The following is a 25,200-nucleotide window of genomic DNA, read 5'->3' on the forward strand; positions in this document are numbered from 1 at the left end:
ATTTTGCTTGGTGTTGATTGGCTATAAACCCTGAAGAATGGTGATAAGGAAGCCAGTGGATGTTAGCTTTTGTGGTAGCACCATGATGGTTTCCACTTAGCTTATTAATGCATATTAAGGTATACTTGGTGTTTGAATTATTAAAATGGGCAGTTCTAAGCGTTTTTAGAGGGAGGACTCAAGTATTCACAGATTTTAGCTCTTCACAGGCAGCTGTGGTCACCATGAATACTGGGGATTCACTGTAACTAAACTTAAAATCAACAGGTAGAGAGGAATGAACACAAATGGTTGTTTTATAGGGCCAATAATCCCAAACACTCATCAAAACTGATTTTAGAATGGATGAAACAGGCTAGCATGAACCTTCTGGAACGGGCTCAACCTCCACCCCTTTGTAAATGTACATTCTAATCTTAAAATCCAGTCCAATAACCAAAATTATATCCTTCAACACCTTGAAAAACTATATCAGTTATCCATTGCATGCTTCTTTAGGAATGCCTCAACATTTCACACTTGTCAACCTAATACCAGCACTTTCATCTTTTGATTAACACTTAAACAGTTATATTTTTTCCTGAAATGGTATTTCAACATCCAGTGGTAACGACAGTGGGAATAAGAATAACCTCCTGGATGTTTCCAGTATTGTTGTTGAGCACAGACTGCAAACTCTGTTTTCCACTGCGGATGTCATTGTTTTTTTCGCTGTCTGTTAATTATTTTTGTGCTGGTATTTAGCCTCCTTCTGATATAGTGTTTCCTGCTATTGTCTTTTTCTACCAGGCTGGCTGTCTCTGGACTTGTGCCAGCCAGTCCCTCCTACCTTAACACACACACACACACGCACACACACGCACACACACGCACACACACACACACACACGCACACACACACCCACACCCACACACGCATGCAAACACACATTCATGACTGTGAACACACATGCTCTTTGCTCTCCCTATTCTTTTTCTCTACCTCCTCTTGGCACATGAGAGAAAACACAAGAAGTCAGCAAACCAGCTTGATGTGTGTGCATGTTTGCGTGTGTGTGAGGAAGGGAGGGAGGGAGAGTCCACCCGTCTTCTCAGAGGTTAATCTCTTTCTCTCTTTCCCTCTCTCTCTCGTTTACGCCGTGCCTCAGTCTCTCCCTCCCTCTTCGTCTTTTGTTGCGGCCCCTCACTTTCTCAACACTTGGCCAGAGGGAACTGATACTTCGCCTGGACCACTGTGAATGTCTTGTTTGAGTGCCTTGTCTCCATTCCAGAGCTTTGTGGATTGAACCGTGCGTGAATATGACTGATGAGACTTCGTAACACACTCCCCACGATGTGCAACGCAAACTGGTAAGGCAGGAAACTGGGAAATCTGTCAGATTTGACGTTTGTGCTGCTATCTGGAGAGGAGCAAAAGATGCAAAATACATCTCTGTCCACCTCTCTCCCTTCTCTTCCTTTGCTTCGGCTGGCTGGAGTTACTCAAGTTACCTGCTTCCTCCTGTTGTATGAGCCCTGCGGTTTGTGTGCAGCACTCTTAGGGTGCTCCCACGCTCCCCCAAAGAGAAAGATAGGAAGGAAAACAGCGACAAGCATTTCACAACTCCAAAAGAAGTGGGAGATGCATGCTTGGTTTTTAACCCCCACGTCTCTTCTGGGATGTCCTTATCTGTGCAAACATGCTTTTAACATTTGTAAATAATGTTTGTCACTTTTTGCATGCCTCTTTGGCTGTTTTTTTTATGTGTGCGTGTGTGTGTGTGTGTGTGTGTGTGTGTGTTGCGTGTGTGTGTGTGTGTGTGTGTGTGTGTGTGTGTGTGTGTGTGTGTGTGTGTGTGTGTGTGTGTGTGTGTGTGTGTGTGTGCGTGCGTGCGTGCGTGCGTGCGTGCGTGCGTGTGCGTGTGTGTGTGCGTGCGTGCATGTGTGTGTGTGTATTCTGGACAAAACCTTCCTCTTTTCCTCCAAGGTGGTGGAGAGGCCGAGGTGGTGAGAAAATTGGAAACAGAGCCACCCACAGTGGAAGTGAGTCAGCCCAGCATTTAGTGGTGTGTTGACTTTGGAAATGGCAGAGATTGAGGTGGTGGGGGGGTCCATGTGTTTGAGGGCTAGGGGGGGTAAAAATATATATAATGTCAGAAGAAAAGCGATCCATAAAGTGTCTATTTGTTCACATTTTCTGCTGAGTGGTCTCCAAATTCTTGAGGTGCAAGTGTCAGGCGAGGAAGAGATGGACAGAAGAAAGAGAGGGGAGGAGAAGAAGTGGAAGTCAGGGGCTGTTTGTAAAGGGAGGGAGCAGCCTGTGTCTATCTGGGACGATCCCCAAGTGCTGAAAGCTTCCCCACCCTGATCCCAAACATCTTTTCCCCCCTCCCCCTCTGTCGATGTCTTCCTAGTTTACACTCTTTTCATTCTTCATAATAAACTACACAATGATACATTTCCTTTGTTTCTGCAAAATGGATCCAGATTCCAGCAGTGCTTGTTTCAATTTCACCTTTGTGGTCACACAGTGCTTCTTTCTCAACTCACCTTGTGGGTAAGCATTCACTCTACTTTCTATCAACACAAAACAAATGTTCAGCTCAGTGCAATGAATGCAAATGAAATGAGTATTTCTGTATGAGGGAGCAGAAAAAACTTAAACATATCTTAGAATTTATGCAGATATTTTTTAAGATCAGGCAGAGGTCTTGAATTTGACTTTTAAGCCATCAAAACAACTTTATCATTATCAATTTTTAAAAAACATACCTTGCGTGTATTCAATCATTTTCCCATTGATGCATCTAGTTTAAACCAAGCTGCAAACATGGACCAGGTGTCCGGGCTTGGACTGCAGAATACTTTGAGTTACAGAGGAGTTCATGATGGATTTAAAGTCTGCAAATACTGAGTTCCTGTGGCCATTAAGTGTAGTTCAAATAACTTACAACACATACTATCTTAAGGCGGCTTATAGGACTAGCAAATCCAAGTTACTTGCATAGCTAGATTATGAGCTCAGTCCTATCATATCAAATCCCAGTTGAGTTACGTCTATTCCAGTTTGACCCCAAAAACTATACAACGCAGGAAAATTTCTTGCATAATGCCAAGGGGTAAAACGTTGTTTGGATAAGGAAGGCCACTCGGTTACATTGAGTTTACCAGTAGTACATCTCGTTGTTGATCACAAAATACACAAATTTTGATGGGGCCAAAAACCACCTCACCCTTTCAAGAGTTTTTCTACATAATTATTTTTTTTCAAAACTGCTGTGTTTCTAATGAAGCAAATTTATTTTTGAAATGTCAAATTACCCAATTTTAAGGTTAACAAAAAAGCCACTATTTAGAAGCGTGATTGCTTCTTTAATTGCTGTCATATTTTTGTCTTGGCTTTGGGCTAGCACACACCTGAATGCTCCAGACCAGCAAACCTGATATAGGTGCTGAGGACCTGACTGCTACTTACCTTCCTAATCCCTCTAAAAACAACAAAAGTTTAGTTTTCACACTTGCGCATGATGTGTGTATACCACATTTTTGTTCCTTTGATGTCTTTTTTAAAGAACCTGGCAAGAGATCATAGATTATTTTAACCAAATTTTGCAACAGCGCAAAGTCCTTCTGAAGTCCTATTGTTATGTAGGAAAGTGTCAATGATGTCAAGCAAAATAAAATCTAAAAAGAATGGCGTGCATTATTTTTATTGAGCCCCATGTACTCTGTTAAATCCCCCCCCAAAAATCCAATGATTTTACCACTTATTGTGTGTAATTGAATCTCTGTAGAGATCCAACTTTTCTGTGAAGGCTTCTGAGGTTTGCTAGAGTATTAGAGAACAAAAAAACATGACGAAGATCAGGGAACAGAGCAGACAGGCCGGTTGTGGTGAAGTTAAAAGCAGGATTAAATCATAAATCCATAGGAAAGCTATTAAATGTGCGCTTCCTCATGGAAAATTGGCAAGAAAAAAATATTGAAAAATATTGTTAAAGGAAACAATGTGTCAGAAAACTAACATTGCATTCTGACTGTACACACTGCTCCTACAGTGAAATGTGACGGTGGCAGCAACATGGTGTGGGATGCTTTTCTCTAGACAGATATGCTGTTGAGATTTGCTAGAAAGTTGAATGGAGGTAAATAAAGAAAATGCATCTTTATGATGCAAAAGAATGCATCAGATCAAAGCATATTTACATGTTAGAGTGGTCTAGTCAAAGTTCAGATCTAAATATATTGGATGCTTTTGTACTTAGTTTTTACCTTGGCCAGGATATACTTAAAATAGATGAACCATCTCAATGGATTTCTTTCCTGAAGAAATGAAGTGGGAAAAAGTTGGAAATTGATGTCTAATTTGTCTGAACAAATTTCAAAGAAGAAATAGACAACATTCCACATTTTATCAAAATAAAATCAAAAAGGAAAAAGAAAACATATTTCCCTCCATTTTAAAATACACTATCACTTAACATTATTATATTATTATTATATTTATATTTATTATAATGTTATTATAAAAAAGTTTGAAATTATGAAGACTTTTGCAAGGCATTTTATTTCAAAATAAACCAGCAAGTTTGAAAGGAACAAAAAGCAACACCTACTTCCATAGATGTTTTTTATTCTCTTATTTCCAAACAAAAGTAGAGAAAAAAAGCAAACCTTGACTGCCTCTTCAGTCCCCTCTTTGTCGAGCTTACTTGACCTACCTCTCAGCTCCTCTTCCTCCTCCTCTTCCTCTTCTCTGCCTTCCTCCTTCCACTCAGCCTGTGTGTCCATAGCGATAAGGGGACATCAACGGTAGCACTTCCTCTTGCCAGAGGAAGCAGGAAGTGTTGTTTTTCCACCACAGCCCCTCTGGACAAACGCTGTGCTCTGTCCACCTCACACACGCACATCCATGCACACACACAAGCACCTCTGCACCGACAATGACTTCAGTATGTCGTTGCTCCACTGAACATTTTTTTTTGTTATAGGAAAGCACCTGGGAAGCAGGACATTTTATGCCTCTTTGACCTCTGAGTTTGGCTCTCAGGTCAGAGGAAGATTGGCTAATTATTTCTCTAATCAGTGTGTTTTGTTTGCGCCAACTTTGGCCACAGAGGCCAAGGGTGGCGCTATTGAGCTTAGAAAAACGCAAACAACCGTTCAGCACCTACTTTCCAGTTTGCAACTTGGATGAATTATCTGTGGAGCCAGAAAACAACAAATGATGGGATACATTATATTAGTATTCATTTTTCTTTGTTTGGTGCTGTCCAAAATTTGCTGACATTTTTCCTTACTAAGTTATTCCAAAATAATCTTTCCACTATATGACATATGTGGTTGGAAAACAAGGATAATTATGATGTGAGCATAATATTTAGGGATTTTATTAGAATGGAATAAGGAAAGAATTCACAGGCAAGGGGTATAATCTTTTTGGTGTGTGTGTTTTGTGTTTTTTTATTTTTCTGCTGTGTGGCTTATGAGGTCATTTATCAGACAGGAAAAGAAAAAATGGTCAAAATAAGTGCAAGTGGTGGATTTCCCTGCATTTACTGTGTCTTGTATAACTGTCATGTTAAAATGAAAAACTGAAGTTTTTGGAATCTCATGTGATAGGTCAAGACAGAGAAACATTTCATGGTGTGGTAGGCAGAAAGAAAATACATATTTTTTTAACAAATCAAAATCAGTAAAAGTTTGCATTTGGCCCACTTTACTCTGATACTAATAAATAAAATTAAAAACACTATTACACTGTGATTTTTAGTTTAATGCAGAATTCTGTGAAGGTCTTGTAAGTTTATTAAAGTATATCAGTAAATAAATAGCATCATAACAGGACAATTCTAGTGCAAAGTTTAATATTTTTGGACTATGTGTAAAATAGTCATCCAAACAAAATGAGCAGCTATATGTGCATTAATTCTACACTGCAAAAGTACAAAATCTTACTAAATATTTTTGTATAGTTTCCAGTGACAATATCTTGGTACTCTTGAAATAAGACAAAACTAACTTACAAATAAGTCTTCAGTGGGATAAGAGCTCGTTTTAAGTCAATCATTCCCTAATATTGATGAAATTGTTTTTTGAAAGTGAAATATTCTGCCAATGTAACAAGACATTTTCCAATATTAGTTTTAATGTCTTGTTCCACTGACATATTATTCCAGTTATATCTGTACATTTTTCTTAAACAGTAAGGAATTACTGACTTATAACAAGCCCTTGTATCTTGCTGTAAAGCTACTTGTAAGTTAGTTTTGTCTTATTTCAAGTGCACAGAGATTTTCAATAGCAACTTGAGCAAAAATACTTGGTAAGATTTTGTGCTGCTTTCCAATCAGAGCCATTGAAAACCAAACCTAAGAGATAACAAAGACAACAACAAAGCTTGCGAGGAGACTAAGAGATTTGAGCTGATTAGGAAATATTGGGGATGTGAGCTTAAACTATGGTGGGGTCAGGAGTCAAGAAGGGTTGAGGGGTCAGAATAGGCCCGGCAGCTCAACTTAGAACAGGATATCCTGCGAGGAAAAGTCATCTGTCTCTGTTTCTCCCTCATACGCTCTCTAAAGTTTCCCAGAGAGGGCACAGCAGCGAGGAGAAGTGTAAGCTTTCACTGAAAGCCCTGGAGAAAACCCAAGTTCATCATTCATCATTGATAGATAGTAGACACAGATATGCTGTTCTCCATCTCCTAATAAACTCGTAGTGTGGAATAGTGTACAGTTTAAGCACGAAGATGTTTTATGCTGTTACCATCCACTTGTATCCACTTTGCCAAGGCAAATTTCCCTGCTAGTTTATTTTCCTGCATCTTATCTTAGCCAGACAGGCTGTGTGTGAAGATTATGAATCATCCCTGTTTTATTAGAATCATAGTCAAACATAACATTGATATTATCTGGCTGAGAGCTAAGAAAACAGTTGAGTTGAAAAATGATCCCAGAACCACTCCTACGTTTTTCAGTTTTTTTAATCTGGCTGCTTCAGATCTCTGAACAGGAATGGGACTCTGCCCAATGCTATCAGCTGCTGAAGTCATGCAGATCTGTTGCTTTTCCAAAGACCCAATCACAACAAAGTTATTCAATCTCTTGCACCACCAAATAATCACAGAGCTATAGTAAAGGGTAGAAGATTTTTCTTTCATCGCACATCTAAGAGGAAGATTCTAAGATTAAATACATTCTGGTTTATTTGCTTGGAAATAATATTCTTCTGCCAGAATGGTAGATATAAACCTGTAGACTTAGTCAGAAAGGCTCATCGCAAACCCCAGTTAATCTCCATGGCAACCATTCAGCTGTTCAAAACGCCTGGATGGACCTAGCCCCGCCTTCAAGACGCAGCTCCTCTTCTGAGTTACAGTTTCCAAACCTCTGAGCTTCTGCCTCACAGAGCAGGTCTCCCCCATAACTCCCCCATTCAGCTCCTGCAGACTAGCCAGCAACAATTAGCAAACAGCTGGTGGAACTGCACATTTGCTGAACTAATAATATGAGCTGCTTCACTTTGCAAGGCTGGTAAAAACTTTGTTAAAGGGTTAATAGAGGAGCCATGTTATGATGACTTCCTGAAGGTGGAGCTTCAGAAAGAACAGGACTTTTATATAGAGAGAGAATAGAGAGAGGCCCAATTTCAAGTCATTAAATTACAAAGTAAGATTTCATTTAAGCAATATTTGACCTATATAGCAGTCTTTGCGTAGTTACTTGATAGTTGTATAAAATGGCACAGTGTGCCTGGAAAATACATTATACTGTACCTTTAAAAAAATCTGGACTAGATTTAAATCCGTGATATCAACTGAATCACATTCATTTATTTGTTTTCACAAGATGAACTCTTACAACAGTTATGGTAAACCATAAACAGTTATTTATAGATAGAAAATTTGGAAGTGACAGGATGTTTTACTTTAATTCAGGACAAAACCGTCTGGTGAATCAAGAGGAATTAGTCAGCATTTTTATGAACAAGCCCAGCTGGTGTTTACAGACACCAGTTGGTTGTTTATATCGGCGTCATTCACAAAATTCCAATCTGTGTTTCACACAAACACCAACCGATGTGTGAAACAGCATTTTCCAACTGAGACCGGAAATTTTAAGACATCTGTTAACAGTGAAAACCAGCTCATGGGATTCATTCAAACCGTCTCCCTGCACTGCGATCAGTTCAGTTCAGTTTGTTTTCAGTTCAGTGTGAACTTCATTGCCTTATGAACTGGGTTTTGACACCAGAACTGCTTTGATGGAAAACCCCTACATGTGTCACTGCATGTTCATTAGAATAGTGTGTGAAATTGTCTCAGCCGGGACATTACGAATAGACCAAGTCTAAAAATATCATTTATTAAATAAAAACTAATGCAGCAACCCATCTGCACTCTAAATGAAACATGAAATAGTATTTTATTTTGGACATACTCCAGAATAAAACTTTTATGGTAATAGACATTTCAACCTGCTGTAGTTGCTTTTATTTGAAACGGAATCATAATAATAATAATAAAAAAAAGTAACTGTAATTAAAAAAAATAAAATTTAATTTAAATTAAAAAGAACTTGTTTGTATTTAAAAAAAAATTAAAACTTTTCAATTCTGTAACATTAACTTTAATTTTAAAGAATTAAAATGCTACATTATCTCTGAAAAGTGTACACCCTCCTGTTGAAATGTTATGTTTTTGTAACACAGAAAAAAATTATCATGTAAAAAAAAAAAAAGAAAAAATTATTTTCCACAAATATTGTTGAAATGCATCAATTTCCCCTGAACTAGGGGTGCTGTGATAGCACAGGGGTTAAGCACAACCCACATATGGAGGCCTTAATTCTTGACCCGGTCACTGCAGGCTTGATTCCCGGCCTGGTGACCTTTGCCGCATGTCTTCCACCTTCTCTCCTTACCCACTTTCCTGTCAATTCACTATCAAAAAAAGGCCACTGGAGCCTATAAAACCTTTAAAAAATATTCAAGTGAACTAAATAAACCCAAATCTGCTATGAGGGATTAAAAACCTTTTATTTTAATCTAACAAGACATTTTCCCAAGTTATAAATTAAATAATCTGCCAACAGAACTATTACCTTTTCATCAATATTAAGGAAATATTTACTCTGACCAATGCTCTATCTTGATGAAATGTGACATGTAAATTTGCTTTGGCGTATTTCAACTTTACTAAGACATTTACACTACAGACTAGACCTAAAATAATTGGTAAGATTTTGTGTTTTTGTAGTATAAATAGGTTTTAAGCCCTTTCCGATAAACCTCAGCAGAAGTTCAACATTTCCTCCCATGGTGTTCTGCTCAAATTTGAACAAAGGCTGCAGTTGGGTTTGTTTAAATGACTCCCTGAAGGATGGCAGGTTGCAAAAACAGCATTGTAAACAGTCTACTTGTGAGTCCATGTGACTGTGTTGCTTCACTTGCAGCCTAATTAGGCCTCCTGAATCCAAACAAACTCACAACTTTGTCACCAAGAAGCAACAAACCCCTAGAATTGGACGGTACTGTGGAAAAGTAGTGCTCCAGTACCCTGCAACTATCGCCACATTTTCAAACACATTTTGATAATGCATCATCAGTTTTATCGTGTCAACTGAACATGCTTCCAACAAGTAATTTTTCCCCTTCAGTGAGACGTTGAATTTCCCCTTGTGCAACGGTTCTGGTTGAATACTCGTTAGTCTCTCCATCATTTAGTCATGTCTACTGTTCTCACATTCATGTGCTCTTCGGTAAGGTGATATTTTCCGTAGAGGAACATTAACTTATCTCTTTTTTTTCTTTCCTACTGTTGGGTTGCATCATGACAAAGGTGAAAACAGTGCAGGGCTGAAAACGAGAGATGAGGAATGAGTTTAGAGATATTTTTAGACCTGTCTGGGTGTTTCCTAGTCATACGCTCACGCTTCTCAGGGTTGTTGTTGTTCAGATTGGTGGGTGTTATAAGGGCTGACTTTTGATGCGATTAGAATATTGAGAGTTTCTCTCTGCATGGGTGTCTGCTGCCGAGATATATCCGGGATTTTCTTGTGGTTGCCATGGCTTCCTGCTTTGTTTTGGCCAACTTAAAAGCTCTAAATATTCCGAGGGTGTAAAAGATCTGTAGCTTTTCATTACACACTCGTTTTTTCTTTGCTGTGGACGTTGAGCCTGAGTTCACTCAGTTTAACAGATTTTTTTTTTTTAAACAGGTTCAAATTAGCTTAAAATTAACAATACTTTCAAATAAAAAATTAAGCAGTTTCAGATTTGTTATCACCAAAATTCTCTTTTGAGATTAACAATTTAGGTGGTGGTTGATTAAAAAAATGAAAAAGAGGTAAACATTTCTTTCTCTGAACTGTGAGCGTTTTAAGAAGTGATGATATGGTTGTAAAGTCGTGGAAAATGTCAGTCAGCAACTTGCTGTTTTTCTGTGCACAAGTCATCGGGGCCCTCTGTGGGGCTAATCTCTTCAAAGTCACACACCATGGGAACAGCTTGAACACACTAAAAAAATACACAGCCTGTTTAGGAACATGTCTGTTTTTGATTACTCTTTAAATATAGTTTTTTTTGGTCATTGATTTAAAGATCTGCATAGAATCAAAAATGTGACTAAATCCTCCAATGGCTTCCGATTTTTGTAGCTTTCAATTGAAACACTGATAATATCTGACAGCACTTACAAGCAAAAACAAAAATCACTTTGATGGGGAAAAACTGAATTTTTCAAAAAGTGCTACTATGTTCCCATTTCATACATTATGATTAATGGAAAGACGAAACAAATATAGATAAATGATTAATCATCTCTGTTTTTGACTTTCAGCCTATCTGACTGTAAATTACCATTTGTGTGAAACCAAGAGTTTAGTATCTTCAGTCTAATCCTTTTTTCCACCAAGTACAAATTTTAATTTATTTATTGGTTCAATATTACAGTACAATGCAATGCAATACTATCTTATTTATAACTCACTTTAATGCTGCAGTATGTAACATTTACAAAAATATATTTTCTACAATAATTAAAACTGCCATTATGTTGTGCAGTATGTTTTGAGACAGTCTGTTAAAAAAAGGATCTCATCCAACTCCTCCCTGTGCTGCTATTGCTTTATGAAAAAATGCACCGCTCCCTGTCAAAAACAACCAATCAGGACCAGGGGGAGGGTCTTAGCGCAATCAATCAACCTTATGCTAGTGGAGTAAAAATGACTTATCCATCCAGGGAATCCATTTATCCGCAATCATTAGTGGCCACGCTAACTAGCTATGTTGTGGTGAACCAGCTGTAGCCTAGCAAAGAACAAGTGGAAAGGGTGAGTAGAGAGTGATTGACAGCGCTAAGGATTTCAGCCAGCAGCAGAAATTTATGATGGTTTTGAAACATCTGCACTGATTAGGCCTTTTTCCTGGCCTATATCAATTTCAGATTTTTATTGATGTCTGACTTCCTAATCTTGATTTACTTTCTCGGCACTTATAAACTTGTGTATAAACTGTTAAATGTCACAAATAACAGGTAAAAAGGGAGGAAATGGATACAGGTCCAGCGATAAAGGATGTAGTTTTAGCAGCTCAGGGAGGAAGTGGAAGATATTAATCTTTTCACAGATTATCTATCTCATATTAAACCATCACGATGGTGACAGTTTTAAAAAACATATGTAAAAGACATTTTTTAAAGGTTATATGAAGCAGACTATGACAACCTTAACAACCAGCTTCAAACATGTGTTGCTTTGCACTGCAAGGCTGCGGTTTAGGCTGATGTCTAAATCAGTGATGCTACTACAAATTTTATGCTTTTACAGAAATTATACGCTTTATGGCAAGATAATGCCTGAAATTTTAAATCCCTTCGCTACAGAGTTTTATTTTGCGGCTTCAGCACATTTTCAGGGAGACCAGACCCGTGATGTGTAAACGTGTAATCTTCCTTAATAGCAGCATTATGCGCATTTGTTACTTTAAGCAGACCTGTAACTTCTGCAGGTTTCATCAGCTAGCTGGGGCAGATCTAAAAAAGAGGAAAAAAATCTTCTCTTTCTTGAAAGTGAGAAATGTTCCATGCTGACATTACCAGAAACTAACTACACTGCAAAACGCAGAGTGATACCAAGTATTTCTGTCTAGTTTCTAGTATAAATGTTATTACACTTCAAATAAGATACAACTAATTACTTTACAAGTAACTGTTCAGCATTCAGCAAGTAGAAGCTTGTTTTAAGTCAACCCTTAATATTGATTAAAAAGTACAAGTTCCATTGGCAGATTTATGGGAATAATGTCTTGTTAAAAGTGAAATAATGTACCATTGGAACTTTTTATAAATATTAAGGAATTGTTTCTAAAAAAGAATCTCCTATCTTATTGAAAAGTTACTTGTAAATTAGTTTAATCTTATTTCAAGAGTACTAAGATATTTGCACTAGACACTAGACTAAAATTACATGGCAAGATTTTGTTTTGTGGTGTAACACACACCCCGATTCCGTCTTTCAGGCAGAGACTCAAATATGTAAACACACACGTGTACGTGGATGTCCATCAGCACAGAAAATACAAACATGCAGAGATTACATGTTTTTTCTCTTTCCAAATATTTTCCAGGCTTATTATTTTTATCTTCTTTGCTCTTGTGTTTACTTAGCCTAGCAGAGACAAGAAACCTCTTCCTCGTTTCTATCTCTCTCTCCCTAACTTCATTATGTCGTCTTACTCTGGATTCCCCGGCTCCTTCCCTTCTTCCTTTCCTCTCTCCTCGTTTCTTGTTCCTGCTCTACTCCTTGACTGCTCCCCCTCTCATCTGCTCTCTCTGCCTCTAATGCAGCATTCTTTGCATTCCTTCTGGCTTCTTAAGGGGAAGGACCCCGCTGGCAGACCAAGGCCAAACATTATTACAATTCTCTCCCCCATCTAATCCCTCCTCTTCTTTTCCTCTGTGACCTTTCGTTCTCTTGCCTCTGTGTTAATTCAGTTTTTTCCAGATATTTGGTTCAGGAAAGTACGAGCAATTCACCGAAACTTCTATCTTCCCTAATTACAAGAAATTAGGGGTCTTATCATTCAACGTTACATAAAAGGAGGCTCATTCATGTTTACGCTAGTAAAAAAAGAAACCTGACCTCGTAACGTCTTATGTTGGCATATGAATGTGAGACAGAGTAAAGTCTCGGCTTTCCAGTTTTCTACAGACTTGTTGGTGTCAGTTGTGTAGAAGCTGAAGCACGTCTCTGCAGGTGGGAGGCAACTTTGTAGCACACAGTTGACCACATCCTGCCCCATATAGTACCGAAAAAAACACCGCGTACGTCAGACTGGCTGTTTTTAACTGTATCACTTAATTTTAATTTATATCTGAAGAATGACTGATGAGGTTTCTAACACTGCAGTTTTTTTCTTTGCACAAGCTGACATTGCTTCAGTTTTGGACCGTTTTCTCCTTATCAATACCTCTCCCCCTCGTTCCATATTTGGTAACATTGCAACCATGTATTTATTTTATTGATGTGATTTATAGATTGTAAGCAGTGCTTGAATGTTAAGAGCATGAAAAATAATTAAATGCGTTTCATGCATTTATTCTTTCAAATGTCTTTTTATTAATTCTTAGAAATGGATACGGTACAAAACCATAGCTTTTTTTTTTTTTTTAGCAGATTTTAACCCACAAATAACTGATTGACCCGACGAGGGTCCCGTTGTCAGTCAGTGTTGCTTCCTAAGTGGACAGTTTGATTTCACAGAAGTTTGATTTACTTGGAGTTATATTGTGTTGTTTAAGTGTTCCCTTTATTTTTTTGAGCAGTGTATGTATACACCTAAGAGTGATGAGAGTTCAAAATGACTAAATATATGTAAATAAATAAATAACAAGCATGCACATGCAAATATATCAATCAATAAATACGTAATCTATAAACAAGTACAGAAAAAAAAATTGAATTAATTAGCTCAGACTTGGGCATTGTAAAGCCTAATGGCTGCAGGCAGAAATGATTTTCTGTGTCGCTGTGTGGTGCACTTTTGTTAAATGAGTCTCTGGCTGAAGGTGCTCCTGTATCCGGCCAGCAAGTCATGGAGAGGATGAGACTCGTTGTCCAAGATGGCCTGCATCTTGGACAGGATCCTTCTCTCTGACATTACTGTGTTCTTTTGACACCAGAACTGCCCGACGTTACTGCCCTTCTGGATCAGTTTGTTCAGTCTGTATGCTGTGGTGTGCTGTACAGGATGGCATTGGCAACCACAGACTCATAGAGCAGTGTTTTTCAACCTTTTTTGAGCCAAGGTACACTGTTTTAATTGAAAAAATCACGAGGCACGCCACCAACCAAAAATGTAAACAAAGATACTCTGTAGCCGCCTATATTACATATATAGTCATTCTTATCAAAGTGTCTTGAATAGGAATCAAATAAACACAAAAATGTATTTTTTATCACATTTTACATTTCTTATTTCAAATTGCACTTAACATATCCACTTCAAAAATACACCTGAACAGCCACAACACTGTGGTGTTAAATTTAAAGAAGTTGTAGAAAACTTCAAAGTGTTTTACAAACTAATCCACAAGCATCTTTTAGCCGGAATACAGAAAATAATTCTTATTCTGAAAGAAGCAATAATATTTGGGAAACATTTCACTTCATATTCACTGTTACAATATGAAGAGTTGCAAGTACAAAATGTCCATATCTGTATATTTTACCCACCTGGTGTGAAACCTGTGCATGTTTGGATGAAAACAGTTGATTTACTGGCAGAAATTGAAGAAAGACAAAGCTCTTTCTCAACATCTCAGTCTCTCTCTGTTTTTAGTTTTTATAGTAACCAGGCTTGAGAAGCTCACTTCACACAGAGATGTTGTGGGAAATGTAGCCATGTTTTTTCCAACTACTGCTGAGCTTCACTGTCTTTTCCATCACTGTCGTCTCAGTCTTGCTAGATACAATGCTCTCACCGCTACCTGTAACATTCATGCATCACTAATGGGGTATATGCCACGGACTTCCGTTTTAGCACTTCCGCATTTTTATGCCACATAGAATGTTTCCGGTGAACAGGCAACAGTATGTGAACAGTCTCTCCTCAGTCCTGGAGGACTATTAACGATACCTATAGAATTATTCAGACGTCCTGAAACGCTCCAACAACAACAACAAAGGATTTAAGCTGGATGTGTCAAAACTTCACAATAACTTCGAAGGTAAGTTAATAAATCGTTTGTATTCATCATAATGCCTCATATGTCTGACGTAGCTAACAGGGACAAGCTTACAAAGGTGCTATGTAAATGTTAAGTGTTTTGATTATCTGTGCATTGTACAATCCACATATCTATGCTGTATAGATAGATAAAGATATAGATATAAACATATATAGATCTGTCTGTATTGTGCCCAAGCTATCAGTCGAAGCTGAAGTTAGCTTCCGAATGTAGCATCTCATTCGGAAAATAGCTAAAGGGCGATTACACTTAATTTTTTACTATCTTGAGCTTTTTTAATGTGTTGTATTTTAAAAACAACACCTAGACATTTCAAACCTAACTAGATTATTCTGTACTAACAGCAGAATAAATAAAACATTTGTGAAACCTTCTAATTGATTTGTGAAATTTGTAAAATGTCAATAGATTCCAGAACGCATTAGATCTGAATTATTAATTTGGCATTATTATTTTAACTTTCCGTTTTCTCTTTTTTATCTTTATTATAGTTGGAGTTGGACAGTTCAGTTTGATGGCTTCCTGGAGGGAGAGATTGGCTGAGCTACTGTTGCCAACAACTTTTCTCCTGCTATTAACGTTTTTTGCTTTTCTTTATATAGAAAGTATTTCTGTCAGTTGCTCTTTTTCCGTTTTGTATACAGTATTTGTTTATACAGTATTTTTTTATTTTTACCTTAATCTTACCTGGTCAGATGAGGTGGAAATGTACATCCTCTTGATTACTGACAAATGTCAGAACCACATGGACTGAGCTGGTTACATCAGATCAATCTGAATATTTATTTCTCATTAAAATGACTTATTATAATTTTAAGACATTGTTATAAAATTTCATCTTTATTCTGCTGAAATGATGACTGCATTCTTGCAATTAAAAATTCTTGTATCCTGACCGTAATGCTCCCTTATACAACTCACAGAACAGATGATTGAAATAAAGGCATTTTTTAAAGTATTTTCTGTGATTTTATTATAGAAATTGAGAACAGGAGGAATCGATTAAAATCAAATCTGGTATGAAAAAAAATCTTGTATCATCCAGCCTTATTCAGCATATTAAATTATATGACTAACTACATATTACTTCTTTGCTGGTATAACCTAAATGTGTTGCATTTTTACATCTCACATGAATTCCTGATCTACATGCAAATACTTGATATAACGTAAACACCAAGAAATGGGGAAAAAAAGGTTTGTGAAATGTAGAGTGTTACAAATGAGATTAAATTTAATTGTAGGTACAAACAGGATAGCAAAATGAACAGTGAATATATAATATACTTCCTAGCAGCTAATCAGACATCAGACTTGTTTTGCCTTTACTGGTGATGAAAACTCGTCACTCTGGAGGAAAGGAAGCCCAGCTCAGCCCCGTCCAGGATGACTGCAGTGTCAGGGTAGCCAATAAAGTCTGCAGGTAGATTTTTGCATATCTGGTGCTCCGGTTTCAAGATCATAGTTTAACTAAGTACTATAAATAAAAAGTTAGTCCACGTTGTGATGATCTGGCAGACCGTGGACTGATGGATGCTGTCCATCAGTCCACGGAGCGATTTTATGCTGGTCCAGGTGCTTAGATCCAGTGGGAAGCTAATCGGCACAGTGATCAAGGCTCAGAAACGCATCACGAGGTGTTGCGATGCAAACCTGAAAAATTACAAACAAAAAAATAAAACTAATAAGCGTCCATATTTAGCTGCAAAACATAATCAAAACTAATAAATCCTCAGCTCTTTTTGAGAGTTTTGCTTGAAAATAAATTGACTATCTCAGGAAATTAAATGTTTAAGTGAAATAGTTCTGGTATCACAAAGAAACTGCAAAAAAAAAAGTTTCAGAGTTGTCACTGAAGTTACTGAGTAAGAGTGAACTAAAATACTACTTAGAAAATGCATGTTAAAATCTGAATACTCTTGAAAATGTGCAGCTGAAATTAATTTAAACTACTAGCAGGCAAAGCACCGTGTTCGCCTAATATCTGCACCAACAGTAATACAAAAAATGATGCATATAAGAGGCATTAGTTTATAAAAGTCGAGGCAAACATAAATTTACCATTTTAAAAACAAAATGCAGTCATAACCTCATTTTCTAAGCAGAATCTCAGAGGGGAAAAAAAGAGAAATTACGTTGTATAACGCAAGAACAGATTATAGCAGCCAAGTGGAAAAATTCACTTTAACGTGGATTATAATTATGAAACAGCAAAGGTAGATGTCATATTTTTGGGATTCGGGAAATACGTGATTTGTACCATTTGTTCTGTGGTTTTTTTATGTGGGTCGGTGCCACTTAAACGGCTGTAAAGCAAAGCTTTTGGACTTTAATCTGACTGACTAGTTCGGGCTGAAGCGTTGCTGCTCTCGGTTGTTCTTAAATTACCTGCTCGATATCGGAGGGGCTCGTCGCTCCGACTGCATGTTAAATGTATTTTAAATAATTGTCACATAAAAAAAGCTAAGGAGTTGCCTAAAAATAATTTCATACTCCGTATAACACAAACGCATCAACACACGTGCCGAATCGCTGCCTCTTTTCTCAGTCTGTTCCCGTAGCAGTGGATTTCCTCCGGTATTATTTGCCTCCAACAAATTATTCCAGTAGACGAAGAACGTACAGCTCCCTTTTAACCTCCGTCTTCCCATTTCCGACGCTGGATCTTTAATATCCTCAAGCTTTGAAATAGCAGGTAGCTACAAACCGGGTGTTAGCTGTAGTGGCCAAGTTTTGGCTACAGTCCGCTGTCGCCTTGATATCAGCAGGAAAATGAAAAAAACTAAGCACTGGATGGTACCGGCTAATTACTGGACACAACGGCACACCACAAAACTCGATTGTTGTACCAGTAGCTCACAGATATTTTAAGTTTTGCGTATTTTTCATGGTACAGATCTTGCAGCTTTGGGTAAAAACAATAGGAGCAAGCAGGACCCGGAACCAATCTATGTGGCATAAATTCAAACGGAAATACGTCACCACCTCTCGTGGCCTATACCCCATTCTCGTTTTACTGTAAAATGCTCTGTACCTACTGCCATCTAGTGGTAAGAAAATTACATGATTACGCCGCTACTACTACAGCAGACACTCGAAGATGGCATTATTTGCAGATAATTAATTTTCAAAAAATATTTTAAAACCAATTACCGTATTTTTCGGACTATAGAGCGCACCATACTAGCACCTTCCTTTTTTTGGAAAAAACAAAAAAAACAAAAAAAAACTGGAAGCTGCTCTTGGTTTTCCATTAGGACCCAGCAGAAGGCTGCGTCCTAATAAATCTGCTGGACGCAGCACTCCGTCTCCAAAGCCGAACCATGGTTTCGTTCACACTGAGCTTAAGTGCAGCGGCTCTATTTCCCTCCTATAGTGCCAGATCGACAGCCCTCAACTTAAAATCTGCATCATATTAGTTTGAAAACATTTCTCTGTCGTGCCTGCTGCCAGCATGTGGTTGAAAATTGCGTTCTTCTTTGATTTATAATTTTGACTTCTAATGATTCACTTTCTGCTAGAGAGCCCCCTAGTGGTTGAAGAAAAATCCACAGAAAAGCCACCGGAATACATTCCGCATGGTTCAAAGCTTAGGAAAAAAGTAGCAGCTTATAGTCCGGAAAATACGGTACCGTAGGTGAAATTGAATAATTTCCATGGCACACTAGTGTGCCATGGAACAGTGGTTGAAAAACACTGTCATAGAGCATTCTGAGCAAAGTCTGGCAGATGTTGAATGACCTCAGCCACCTCAGAAAGTAGAGGCGACTTTGGCCCTTCCTGTACACAGCGTCAGTATTCTTGACCCAGTCCAGTTTTTTGTCAATGTGGACACCCAGATACTTATAGTTCTCCACAATGTCCACACTGACCCCCTGGATGGTAACAGGGGTCGCCGGCATCCTGGTCCTCCTTCTCAGATCCACCACCAGTTCCTTGGTCTTTGTCACATTGAGCTGCAGGTGGCTCAGCCCACACCATGTGATAAAGTTGTTCACAGCAGGCATGTACTCAGTCTCATCACAACCAGCCACAGCTGAGTCGTCTGAGAACTTCTGGAAATGACTGGTGCAATACCTGAAGTTGGATGTATAGAGCGTGAAGAGGAAGGGAGAGAGAACAGTCCCTTGTAGAGATTCTGTATTGCTGACAACACTGTCTGACACAAAGACAATGAATGGTCTGTTCGACGTGATAAGTGTTAGTTTTCCAAAACACATAATGACTTGCATGTACTTCAAAAAGTTCCATAAAGGTCAGGTATGTGGAGCACATGACTAATAGTTGCCTCTCACTCCTCCACACTTACTGGCTTCTTGCTGATATGATTAATATTCCCTTGTCCGGCCTGTCGGGTTACTAGGACCACCAAACAAATGTGCTAGTCTCGCGCTAGGAGGACTAATGGCTTGTGGTCTTTTACCAAAGACAAAATAGAAATCATAAAACCACTAAAATTTGATGCCACTCCATTTTTGGTTACATTTCATGAAGAAGGAAGTTGCATGCAGTCTTCTGAGGTCTTCATGTTCCCTTCAGTTGTTCTTGGTGTAGCACCACCCCAGGCGAGGAGGAGAAACAGTTTTTTTTTTTTTACTAGTTTATTTGGTTTGACACACTGCAGCGTGAATGCAAACCGCAGGAGCTGAAAATTTAACAAATGCTGTAATTTTGGTCCCCAATGGAACAGAGTCTACTGGACCATCAAGTGCTAAATCACCCTAAATTACACAAAAGATGAACCTATAAAGATAATTTGTTACACAGGCATATGGGTCCCAAATACAACATTTATGCCACAGTTCAGATTATTTGCAAGCAAAAAGAAAATCATGGTTTTCCTTCCAAATCACTTCTTATTGGTAGTGATGTTAGTTTATGACAAAAGGAATCCCAAAAAGACGCATAGAGTTCATAATACAAAATGTGAAAAATCTTATAGTGGGCCTTTATTGACAGTGATCAGACACAGAGTGGGCTCAGACAGAAGGTGGGGGAAGGCCTGCAGTGAGAATGGTATGGAAGGAAACCAAACCCCAGACAGCTGTGTAGAACCTCCGTAAATCGGGGTGCCCATCCACCCCTACACCACCCATACTCCCCCAGGTTTCTGCATTATTTTTTGACAGGAAATCATTTATCATTTTTCCCTATGCAGTCATTCATTTAGCATAAAATTATTCTGATAAGTTTTTGAAGTTTACTGAGTGAAAGAAACCACTGTCTGTACTGTATGTAAACTTTTTTGTGCAAGAAATAACCTTTTCTAGATGTTGTTAATGGAAAAAAGCAACTGACCAGTGCTGGATGGCATGTGTGTGTGCCCGTGTGCAAGCGCGTGTGTGTGTGTGAGAGAGAGTGTATGGATGTATTCCTCGCTCCCTGCTGGCGGATGCCTGCTGTGCTGCTTTTCTGTCACCCTGTGGTTTTTGTTATTTTTGGCTTCAAACCGGATGTGATTCAGACTGCATCAGGCACGTGCAGAGAGGGGGCCTGGGGGTGCTTGAGCACCTGCCCTTTTTGCTCCTTGCCCCCAAGTGCCCTTTTGGTCAATTTTTATTTATTTTTTATTTTTTTGTATTATTATTTTCTAAGCCCTCTTGTGACACATAACATGTACTAAAATTATTATTATTATTATTATTATTATTTTAGTTTTATTTTTTTGTACAACATAATAAGCCCTCTGGTCACCTTGTTACCTTTGACCTTTTGCCTGTGACGCAGTTGCCTCTCGCGCAGTGAGACAAGGTGGCTAACTGGAGCTCAACGTAGCGAACGTTACAGATTACAGAACAGTTTTTGGTGAATAAAAAAAACGTTTTTGTTGAATAAAGTGAAGTAGACTTGCTACTTGTTGGATGACGGAAAACGTTAAAGTATCGTTTCTGCTTCAGCTCGGAGTCGCGGTTTAAGCAGAGAGGTAATGAAATACAACAGACACTGACAGGCCTCTGCGTCTGCCTTTCTCTGAAGAACTACTGAGCGGGAGGAGACAGCCAGGTGAGGAGAAACTGTTCTTATCTATCTATTCAGTATTTTTATCATACAGACATTAGGCTGTTGATGTGCTATTAGCTAGCTGCTAGCTAACGATTTTGCTAGCAAAACAAGATAACTAAAAGCTTCTTCCCTGTACCGTTAATGATAGCAGCCATTCTTTAGTATTTATTATGCAATAAGGGCACATCGCCCGTCCAAAACCGATCATCTCCATAATGGATATATGTCCGATCATCTAATTTCCTTTGCTACATAATGTACATTTCATTTATTCCAGTGTTAGGTAAATGTATCTTGAAGGAGAATAACACTTAAATAAAAGTCCAACAAGGATATTCATTTAAAAATAACTCACCCTGAATTACCATGATACATATAATGTATGTAATAAAAGTGTCATCAATGAAGGGGAAAAAACTCAACTCAGACTTTAAGTTTAGGGTCTGGTTTGCAGAGTATTAAGTTAAATTTGTTTCCCAATTATTTACTGTTGGGGAAAAAACTAACCTCAGTTAAGTAAAATAAAATTGTAATCAAAACTTTTGGAATTGTAATGATTTCTTTTTTAAAAAACAAATCGTTTTGTTTAAAAAACTTTTTAATTAAATAACAATTTTTTGTCTTGTGAACATAAAAAGTTATTTGCCAGACAAACTTTTATTTGCACACATCAGAAATCTTTTATTGCGATTTTGGGCCCTGCTCAAGACGTCATGTGAGAATCACAAGCAAAACTTTGAGTCACAAACAAAAACTTAGAATATTAAGAAAAGATTTCTGACATGCACAAATAAGTTTGTTTTGCAAAACAAAAAATCACTTCATGAGACAAATGTGTGATTTAAATGTTTAAAAAAGTTTTTTAAGCAAAACCCAGTAGGCTTTTCTCATGGTGACATACATTAACAATTAAATATTTGCTTTTGTTTTTTTTGTTTTTTTTTCTGCAGTTCCACGTTAAAGTTTGATGCAGCTCTGCTTTCCTGAATGGACCATCTTCATCTCCACTGCAAGTGTAGCAAACAGGCAGATCTTTTATAGTGTGATTATGTAAAGACAAAATATGTCTGGTGGTCCAGCTCTGATTTACATTTCTTGCTAAATTGCGGGTTTGAATATTGCAATACTTTCCTATAATAAAATAGACCTGCAGAAAGAAATTACTAATAAAATATCTTACATTTGCATAGTGTTATACTCTATATAGAGATGTTCGTTAGCTTTGATTGTATATCTCACAATTTTGTAATTTATCATTGTTTATTAAACTTTGAAAGCTGAAAGGCTTTGATAATATTCTGTCCTAAAATACGGTTGGATGTGCCCTTTTTTTGTTGTTGAGCACCTGCCCTTTTTTTAGTGGTCTCTGCACGGCCCTGAACTGCATTGTAGATTGTGTAATTCAATGGACTAACCACATACACACATGCAGTGGTGGGAAGTAACGAAGTACAAGTACTTCGTTACTGTACTTAAGTACATTTTTTGTGTATCTGTACTTTACTTAAGTAGATTTAATAATGGATACTTTCTACTTTTACTCCACTACATTTTACAGTAAGTATCTGTACTTTCTACTTCACTACATTTCTACAAAACTGTCTCGTTACTCGTTACATCCAAGTCTCGTTGCTCTTTTTTTCCGTTAAAATGTGAAGTTCAGGGACTTAAGGTGGCGCCGTAAAATCCGAGTAATAACGTGACTTAGTGTCTGTTGTCACCCATCAGCTCCACCTTTACTCGCACGCGGAGCTCCAAGACATGCGCAGTGGTTTCCTCTGAGCGGGAGAAGATGTCTGTTTAATTGTCAGTAATATAATAGCGCTGCATAAATCATAAGATATGGTGACATGTAAAATCGCTTCGCTTTCACAGACGGTGGGACTTCGTCCAACTTTTAGTGTCACTTTGAAGGAAAGCTTAAAGAAAGGTAAGATCTGTGGACGTGATGCTAGCAAAGCTAGCTGTACAAAGACACATGTTGCATCTGCGATGAAAAAAAGTTGTCACTCATGCGCTGAATTATTGTGTGGAGGTGTTGACTGAGGTGTCGCATATATGGGACAACGCTGTGACCAAAGTGCAATATAGTAATATGACATTCAGGAACGATCCGATTCTTCTGGACGGATCTTTACTAAGGTTGATGGGACTGAAGCCTCACTGAGAGCCGTTCTGTGTCCTTGTAATGCTCTGCGTGCATACACTATTATTATTTTATTTAATAAAGAATAAAAAAAAATAATATATATATATATGTTTTTGTTTTTTTAATTGGCGAATAAATAAAACAACGTAAGAACACAGAGCATGCTCATTGCTCTTTGTTTTCATCACCTGTCATGGTGGCAGACTTTGCAGCAGGAAGGAGGATGAAAACAGTCACGTGCTCCTTCTGCTTGGTTACTTATTGCGCCTTGGACAATGTTCATAGTTGAGCATTGTTTACCGTTAATTGCTATGTTTAATGGTGCACAGTTGTGGTTTCTGACATTGGCAATATGGGCAACCGCCCAGGGTGTTATTTCTTTTAAGGGACGGCCGGAGACCTCTGTGTATTGTGGCAGAGATGAAAACAAAACGGAATGAAGAAGAGTTTGAATTGATACTGGTTAAATTTATGTCAGCTCTAAGTATTTAATATCTAGGTGTTTTTATTTGAATGTGGATCTTTCAGATCAATTTGAGAAGCAATTTTGATAGGTGCACTTAATTTTATTGTGTCATGTAACACGAGGTGCTGGTCTTGGTCTCGGGTTCGGTGGTCTAGACTACAATTCTGCAACGTGGCTCCTTGGTTCCATGTCCTCCCCTTTCAGTTGGATTTTTTTCAAAATAAATGCCACTAGTGGCCAAAAAAAGTGAAGTTCATGCTATGTTAGGACAGGAGACAAGATGTTTTCATCCCTGAAATTCTGATGCGTAGAATCACATATCGAAGTCTAAACCAGAGGTGCTTAACCTTTTTTGAGGTACCGAACCCCCCAGTTGCATATGCGCATTCAGCGAACCCTTTTTGTTCCAAAATCTCCCCCCCCCAGGTTAAGAACCACTGGTCTAAACTATGTTACAGAGAGTAAACACAATGCTTTATTTGTGGCATTGTTCATTAAAATGGCACATTTCTGATGTATTAAAATTAAATACAATCGGTACACTTGATATTAGCGATTAGGTAATGCATTCAGCAAGTACTTTTACTTTTAATACTGAAGTATTTTTAAAAACCAGTACTTTTTTACTTTTACTTAAGTAAAATGTGAATGTGGTACTTTTACTTGAGTACATTTTTGTCTGTGTATTTGTACTTTTAATTAAGTACATTTTTTGAGTACTTTCTCCACCACTGCACACGTGTGCACACACATACACACCATAAACATATATTGTTGCACACACAAACAGATAAAACACACACGGAGAGAGAGAGGACTCTCTCATACACTGTTGCATAGCTTTGTACACCCACACGCACACCCATACACACAGAGGCACACTGAGGTTTCTGGGAACGGCCTTGGGTCCCCCCCTCACCCTCTGTTTGATGAGGCACCCCGAGCGGACGGTGCAGCAGCACCAGCATAAGACAGACACACGCTTTTTGGTTTCAGTATTGGTCTGAAGCATCAGTTGATGACCCGGCTGACGCAAAGATCGGAAAAAAGGATAAAACGCATGCTCTATGGAAACTTGCGGACGGTTAAAAGTGGGGAAAAACATTCACAAGTGCTAGTGAAACTCTTGTGAAAGGTCAGATTCTCATCCATCAAAATTAAGAAAAAAAACACGTACCTCAAGGACAAAACACACAAGGATGCAAGATTAAATGTGAAGACAATTTCTAAAAACATTTTTACGCTTATTTTGCATCTGCAAACTCAACTCAGTGCGGTTGTCATTAATCCTTGTTTAATTTAAAAAAAGTTCTTATTTTGTGGCTTATTTCCAGTCGAATGATGTGTTCTAAA

The 25,200-nt window shown here is 38.1% G+C and overlaps 1 protein-coding gene across 2 annotated transcripts in view; it reads left to right on the plus strand.

Moving 5' to 3' along the window:
- Positions 1-1,125: 1,125 nt before the first annotated feature.
- Positions 1,126-25,200, plus strand: part of hdac7a (histone deacetylase 7a) — a 95,212-nt gene continuing 71,137 nt past the window's right edge. For both annotated transcript variants that reach the window (XM_081608587.1, XM_081608588.1), the window contains exon 1: positions 1,126-1,350. The gene's annotated coding sequence lies outside the window, so the exon portion shown is untranslated. The remainder of the gene's footprint in view (positions 1,351-25,200) is intronic.

Source organism: Poecilia reticulata, chromosome 7 (assembly GCF_904066995.2).
Source record: "Poecilia reticulata chromosome 7, P_reticulata-male-v2, whole genome shotgun sequence".
In the NCBI taxonomy this organism is placed as follows: Eukaryota; Metazoa; Chordata; class Actinopteri; order Cyprinodontiformes; family Poeciliidae; genus Poecilia; species Poecilia reticulata.